The 7190-nt window shown below is 35.3% G+C and overlaps 1 long non-coding RNA gene across 1 annotated transcript; it reads left to right on the top strand.

The window, feature by feature from the left end:
• Positions 1-607: 607 nt before the first annotated feature.
• Positions 608-5271, top strand: LOC132557815 (uncharacterized). Its single transcript, XR_009554532.1, has 3 exons — positions 608-705; positions 4171-4248; positions 5103-5271. It is a non-coding gene; the product is annotated as an uncharacterized LOC132557815 (long non-coding RNA).
• The last annotated feature ends 1919 nt before the right edge of the window (positions 5272-7190 follow it).

The following is a 7190-nucleotide window of genomic DNA, read 5'->3' as shown; positions in this document are numbered from 1 at the left end:
ATACAATTAGTTAGCTACAGATCATATCACTTATACTTTTAATGTAAAAGATATTCAAGCAATTTTAATTCCAGATGCTATACTTATAAGTCAAACTCTAAAATCTATGAAATATATAACTTTCTCACCGTATTTTGTCCGTCGTACTTGTTGGAAAATGTGGAAAGATTGTTGCTATTGAAATTAAACTTAACCATCTTTGTTTTCGCGCAAAAACTCCATGATCTCTCTTGCGGTCGTTAAGCTTCTTGTAGCTATGACGTCATGTAATTATCCAACGAGACCTTATCACGTGATAGCTATCCGCGGACGGATATGTTTCCAGAGACAGCAGTGCGGTATTTAAAATGAAAACAAGAGACTGGTCAAATGTGAATATTTAATTCCTTTGATCCTGTAAATCTAATATGATTAACTTTTTAATAAGTCTGTTAAGTCATTTTAGTAGAGTCTTAAATCTTGGTAGAGAGATGTAACAGTATTAGCTTAGCCAACATTGGTTATCGCCCCTGTCTACCTCTCTAGTGTCTTCAGTAAAAAAGTCAGTCTCTGTCCGCCATTCGAAGAGTGGAGTTGTGTTTGAACATCTTACACCCTACAGCACAAAAAGGGTTCGTGACACGGTCGTCTGCCATGATATCCGAATACTGATCGTCTGGTGATGAAATGCCAACAAATATTTAGATACGGATATGCAAGCACACGGTAACTATTTCTAAAATACACACAACAGGGACGTATATACATACGTTAATATATACGTCCCTGTGCACAACAACCTTCCTAGATGTGATCAGATATACATATTGCGATAACTGTTCTACATAGAGAGTAGAGGAATATATCCTGTCACCCACAAACTGTGTTATAGCTCAACTGGCCCGCAATACCCAGTGACCTTGTTATGACACACTGCAGTGTCCGTCTTCCGTCCGTCCGTCAACCGTTGAGAGATTGGGAAGGGTAATGAATTAGTTACACAAATACAGGTTTGTCATTGTGTAATAGAATAAATGTATTTCACTTTCAAAGGCCTTGTATGTATGACATGAATATACAAGGCTTTGGAAGATTGCAGTCAAAACACAAGTTGAATTAATTCCTTGAAGCAATCATTAGTACATGTATAACACCATATCAAACTGTAGATATTGCAAGTACTGACAAATACTGTGTTCACTGTAGTTAGTGTCCTGGGAACTAAAAAATTCTTTGCAATGAAAAGGTTTGCCAAGTGCATGCGTAAGATTTCATGACTCGGTGGAGAAAGTGAAAGGTGTTAAAAAATATACCATACACTCCCTTTACTAGATCAATGTGCATGAAGGTTTGCTTTTAAATAAGTTATTGTTATGATTAGCATGAATTGAAATGTAATTAATGTAAGAAGAAAGGGGAGGTAATTACACCAAACATACCGGGGGGTGGTGGGTGGTGGTGGTGGGGGATGGATGACGGATCGCTTGGATCCGAAACATGTAAACAACTCTTAGCATGAATTAATAGTGAATTGGACTGGAACTGCTTCGTGTTGTGCCTACTCTCGACGTCTATTCGTATAATGTTTGTATGAAATCTACAATTACTTGATAATGCCATTTGTAGCCTTTAACAACTGTGTAAATTCATAGAAAAATACGTAGCATTAAACAGTTTATATGTGTGGCCATGAGTGATATTTTTGGTCGTTAGATTACCTCATAAAGATTTTGATTAAGATTTTAGAAATAAATCCTTGCTAAAATTAGTCATGTCATGTTTTTTTCAGAATAATATTTTAGCTTTGTGTTGGAGATTACTATTTGGGAAGTCTTGAGTCTGTGTCTAGGCACCAAAAACTAGCTTTACGGGAAGTGAAATTTTCATACTGTTTATACGTGGTCATATTGCGAAGGATGTCCAAGTTGGAATTTGCTGAAATGTAAATAGTTTGTTACCATGACAGTTTTGTTGATTGTAAGACAGGTGTTCAGAAATAAATTTCTTCATTAAAGTTGTAGTGTTAGGTTGGAATTAGCAGTATTTTTGCTTTTTCAGCATTTCTTGAGTTGGTAACCAAGGCAATCACATGTCAGAAATCATAGGATGTTTTTGATTTACACAAATCTTATCTCTCTACTATTAATGTTATTATCATGTAGTTTACACACACATATACATGTAATGATTTTTTTTTCATAACCAAACTACTGTACCTGTATATCTCAAACATGACCAATGATTTCAGGAAAAATACAAATTATTTGTTTCCTGCTACCTTATAGCACATCAAAAAATAAGCTTTATGTAAAATGTGCTTTACTGTGTTTAATTGAAATTAATTCTATTGATAATTGCTATAGATACTTAAAAAACATTCTGAAACCTATTCATAATGATTTTATCAAAATTTCATCTGGGGTGCATAAAGGGAGGTAATTTTGGGTGTTCTTTTGGATGAGAATTTCAACTGTTTATAAAGGATCAGTTGGAAAACTGTTTTACAGTAGGAAAGAGTTTGTTTTTGAATTTTGGATAAATTATCTGGTTTGATAATTTTTACTCAATAATGTGTGTGTATTTCTCATAGACTGAGCAAACAATCATGTCAATTTTGTCATTAAATAACATTTCCATAGTTACAGCTGTAAAAATACAATTTTTCGAACAGTGAGTTTCTGATTTCTAGCCTTCACTATGACATCACAGTGCATTGGTGAAGCCATCATTAGCAATTGATGACATCACAGTACTGATGAGAATATATATATATATGTGGTATCACTCTACTTTTCAGTTATATAAATTCACAGAAGCAAAAAAGACTTGATTCAATTTCAATTGCAATTTTATTTAAGAAAACTTATTGAAATCTTAATTTTTCAAATTACCTTCATTTATTCCTAATTTGACAGCTGAATTTGTCAAAATACACCGTATGGGAAAATTTATATTACGTGATAGCTTTTCGAGATACACAGAGATATTTATCGATTTGTTTGTCTGATCAGTTTTAGTTCACCGTGCCCAATGAGCCAAGTGAGCTTATGCCATAGCGTGGAGTCCATCATCCGTCTGGACTTTTCCAGTCTCCGACTTTTCATTTAAACAACTTTTTCTGAAATACCAAAAGGCGTAGAAGTATCATATTTGGCTGGAAGGTTCCTTTGTTGAAGCCCAACAAAGTTTGCAAAAAAAATAACCTTGACCCATATTCAAGGTCACAGAGGTCAAATGTGTTATAACATTTAAATGACTTCTTCCAAAATACCAGAAGGCCTAGAATCATTATATATGGCTGGAAGGTTCCTTTGATGAAACCCAACACAGTTTGTAAAAATAAATGACCTTGACCCATATTCACGGTCACAAAGGTCAAATTTGTTAAAACCTTTCAACGACTTCTTCCAAAATACCAGAATGCCTAGAATCATTATATTTGGCTGGAATGTTCCTTTGATGAAGCCTAACAAAGTTTGCAAAAAAAAAAACCTTGACCCATATTCAAGGTCACAGAGGTCAAATGTGTTAAAACACTTAAATGACTTCTTTCAAAATATTGGAAGGCCTAGAATCATTATATTAGGCTACTATGTTCCTCTTATGGTGTCGTACAAAGTTTGCAGTAAGAAATGATCTTGACCAATCTTCAAGGTCACAGGAGTCAAATGTGTTAAAATGTTTAAACAAGGTCTTATGAAATATCGAAAAGCCTAGAATCATAATATTTGGCCAGTATGTTTCTTTTATGAAGTCCAAGAAAGTAAAAGAAATGACCTTGACCCATAGTCAAGGTCACAGGGGTCAAATGAGTTAAATGTGGAACATGTGCACAGATATGATAATGTTGGTCATAAAGATCCAGGTGAGCGATACAGGCCCTCTAGGCCTCTTGTCTAGACACACAGAGGGATTTAAATCAAATTCCAAAAAACGAATGTGCTGTATTATGTCGAGCTTCAAATATTAATATAATTAGCATAAGTGCTAAGTAATAACATATCCTGATTCAGTTGCATGAGTCCTTTGAGGAGAATATAGCACATGCTGAGATGACCTCATCTTTCACTGATTTTTTATTGTAATGTATTATTTTTCAAGTGACAGCACTTCAGTCATGCTAATGGATATTTAAATTGATGTTTTGAAGATTTTTATTTTATCAAAAACTCAAATTACACCCTTTAACAGTTGATTGGCTGAAGGCATGAATACAGAATCATCATGTTCAGAGTCTCCACGATGTACAAGGCTGTGGAAAGGATGCAGGTAAGTGCAAGTGTTTGAAAATAAATGTTTTCTTCAAGACAATGGTGAGTTTACAAAGTTTGATGACAAGCATCCTGAGCAAGGTAAGTCAATCTTACAAGCTGAGTCAGCCTCAGATATCAGAAGACAACAGCCCTCAAAATCATTATTTTTGTCAAGAAAAGATAACTAAAAGCAATCTAGATTTAAGATATTTAATAAGCACAATCAAAAATATTACATCAAGTTCAAGATATATTTATTAACATAATTTTCAAAGCACAGTAATGAAAGATTGTTCTTAGCACATTGAGTTCTTAGCACATCTGTCAGAACAGTTCTTAACACATCTCTCAGCTCAGTTCTTAACACATCTCTCAGCTCAGTTCTTAACACATCTCTCAGAACAGTTCTTAGCACATCTCTCAGCTCAGTTCTTAACACATCTCTCAGCTCAGTTCTTAACACATCTCTCAGCTCAGTTCTTAACACATCTCTCAGCTCAGTTCTTAACACATCTTTAAGAACAGTTCTTAGCACATCTCTCAGCTCAGTTCTTAAAACATCTCTCGGCTCAGTTCTTAACACATCTCTCAGAACAGTTCTTAACACATCTCTCAGAACAGTTCTTAACACATCTCTCAGCACAGTTCTTAACACATCTCTCAGCACTGTTCTTAACATATCTGTCAGAAAAGTTCTTCGCACATCTCTTAACACAAAGTCTTGGGATTGTCAACTCTAGATATAAAGGTAATATTGGGAACACATGCTTTTGCATACATGCACTATCTTCTGATCCTGTGCCGTTCTCTTGTCACTCTAAAGGCTAAATGTCTTTGTCACTGTTTATGATATATCTGTCTCTTTCTTAGGTACTTGATTCGTCAGACAACTTATGATCCACTGACCAAGGCACTGCTAATGGCTTTTAACCTCAACGTCACAGAGTCCGCAATATCAAAGTTACACAGATGTACAGTGATGTGGAGACTTGCAGAGAAGTTGCAGGAACAAGTCATCATCTTTGGATTTGTTTTCTGCAGCATGCGGTTGAAAGATTCTGATCTGTGAGTACTGGTAAGTAACTTTATGCTGTCCAGACACACTGTGTTGCTTGAGGTATGTAAGATCACATTGTTTGAACTGATGCTCATCTTCAGCTCTAAGGCAAATCACTGTCCCCTTCTGGCAGAAATGTCTTATTCCAGTGGCTGAATTTGATACTGATGCAGCCTTAAGTGCAGTCTGTATACCCATGTTTAGTTGACTCCTTTGACGGCCTCTCCTCAGGGTCTCATTAACCGCTCTCCTCCTTATATAGCTTCTGGCCTTTACTGACATCTCCACATGTTTGACTGTAAAGCTGTTCTGTCCAAAACCTTCCCCACTGTCTTGAGTTCATCACATCAAATCTCAGATAGCCTACAATCTACCAGTCAATATAGGTTGTATGTATAGCTGTCCTGATGCTGATCCAAGGCTCCAAGCAGGAATCTTAAGCCTCTTTTCGTCGGTTGACTATTACTATACCACTGTTACTATATCACTATATCACTGTTACTATACCACTATAACTATACCACTGTTACTATACCACTCCACTGTTACTATATCACTGTTACTATACTACTGTTACATAGTAACAGTGGCATAGTAACAATTATACTGTAACAGTGGTATAGTAACAGTGATATAATATCACTGTTACTATACCATTGTTACTGTTCCACTGTTACTATACTACTGTTACTATAACACTGTTATTATATCACTGTTAGTGTACCACTATTACAGTACGGCTGTTACTATACCACAGTTACTATATCACTGTTACTGTTCCACTGTTACTATATCACTGTTACTTTACTACTGTTATTGTACCACTGTTACTGTACAACTGTTACTATACCACTGTTACTGTTACTATATCACTGTCACTGTTACTATTCCACTGTTACTATGCCACTATTACTATATCACTGTTAATATACCACTGTTACTGTTCCACTGTTACTATGCAACCATTACTATATCACTGTTATTATACCACCATTACTGTTCCACTGTTACTATATCACTGTTACTTTACTACTGTTATTGTACCACTGTTACTGTACAACTGTCACTATACCACTGTTACTATATCACTGTCACTGTAACTATTCCACTGTTACTATACCACTGTTACTATGCCACTATTACTATATCACTGTTAATATACCACTGTTACTGTTCCACTGTTACTATACTACTGTTACTATAACACTGTTATTATATCACTGTTAGTGTACCACTATTACAGTACAGCTGTTACTATACCACAGTTACTATATCACTGTTACTATACCACTGTTACTATGCCACCATTGCTATATCACTGTTATTATACCACCATTACTGTACCACTGTTACTATATCACTCCACTGTTACTCTACCACTGTTACTATATCACTGTTACTGTACCACTGTTACTATATCACTGTTTCTGTATTCCTGTTACCATACCATTGTTACTATACCACAGTTACTATATCACTGTTACTATACCACTGTTACTATGCCACCATTGCTATATCACTGTTATTATACCACCATTACTGTACCACTCTTACTATACTACTGTTACTGTACCACTATTAGTATACTACTGTTACTATATCACTCCACTGTTACTCTACCACTGTTACTATATCACTGTTACTGTACCACTGTTACTATATCACTGTTTCTGTATTCCTGTTACCATACCATTGTTACTATATCACTGTTACTTTACTACTGTTATTGTACCACTGTTACTGTATAACTGTTACTATACCACTGTTACTGTTACTATATCACTGTTACTGTTACTATTCCACTGTTACTATACCACTGTTACTATATCACTGTTAATATACCACTGTTACTATACTACTGTTACTATAACACTGTTATTATATCACTGTTAGTGTACCAC

This window comes from Ylistrum balloti, unplaced genomic scaffold (assembly GCF_031769215.1).
Source record: "Ylistrum balloti isolate Yb309-2 unplaced genomic scaffold, AGI_CSIRO_Ybal_v1 Utg370728, whole genome shotgun sequence".
In the NCBI taxonomy this organism is placed as follows: Eukaryota; Metazoa; Mollusca; class Bivalvia; order Pectinida; family Pectinidae; genus Ylistrum; species Ylistrum balloti.
Note: the sequence above shows the minus strand (reverse complement) of the source record. Positions and strands in the feature narration are given on the sequence as shown.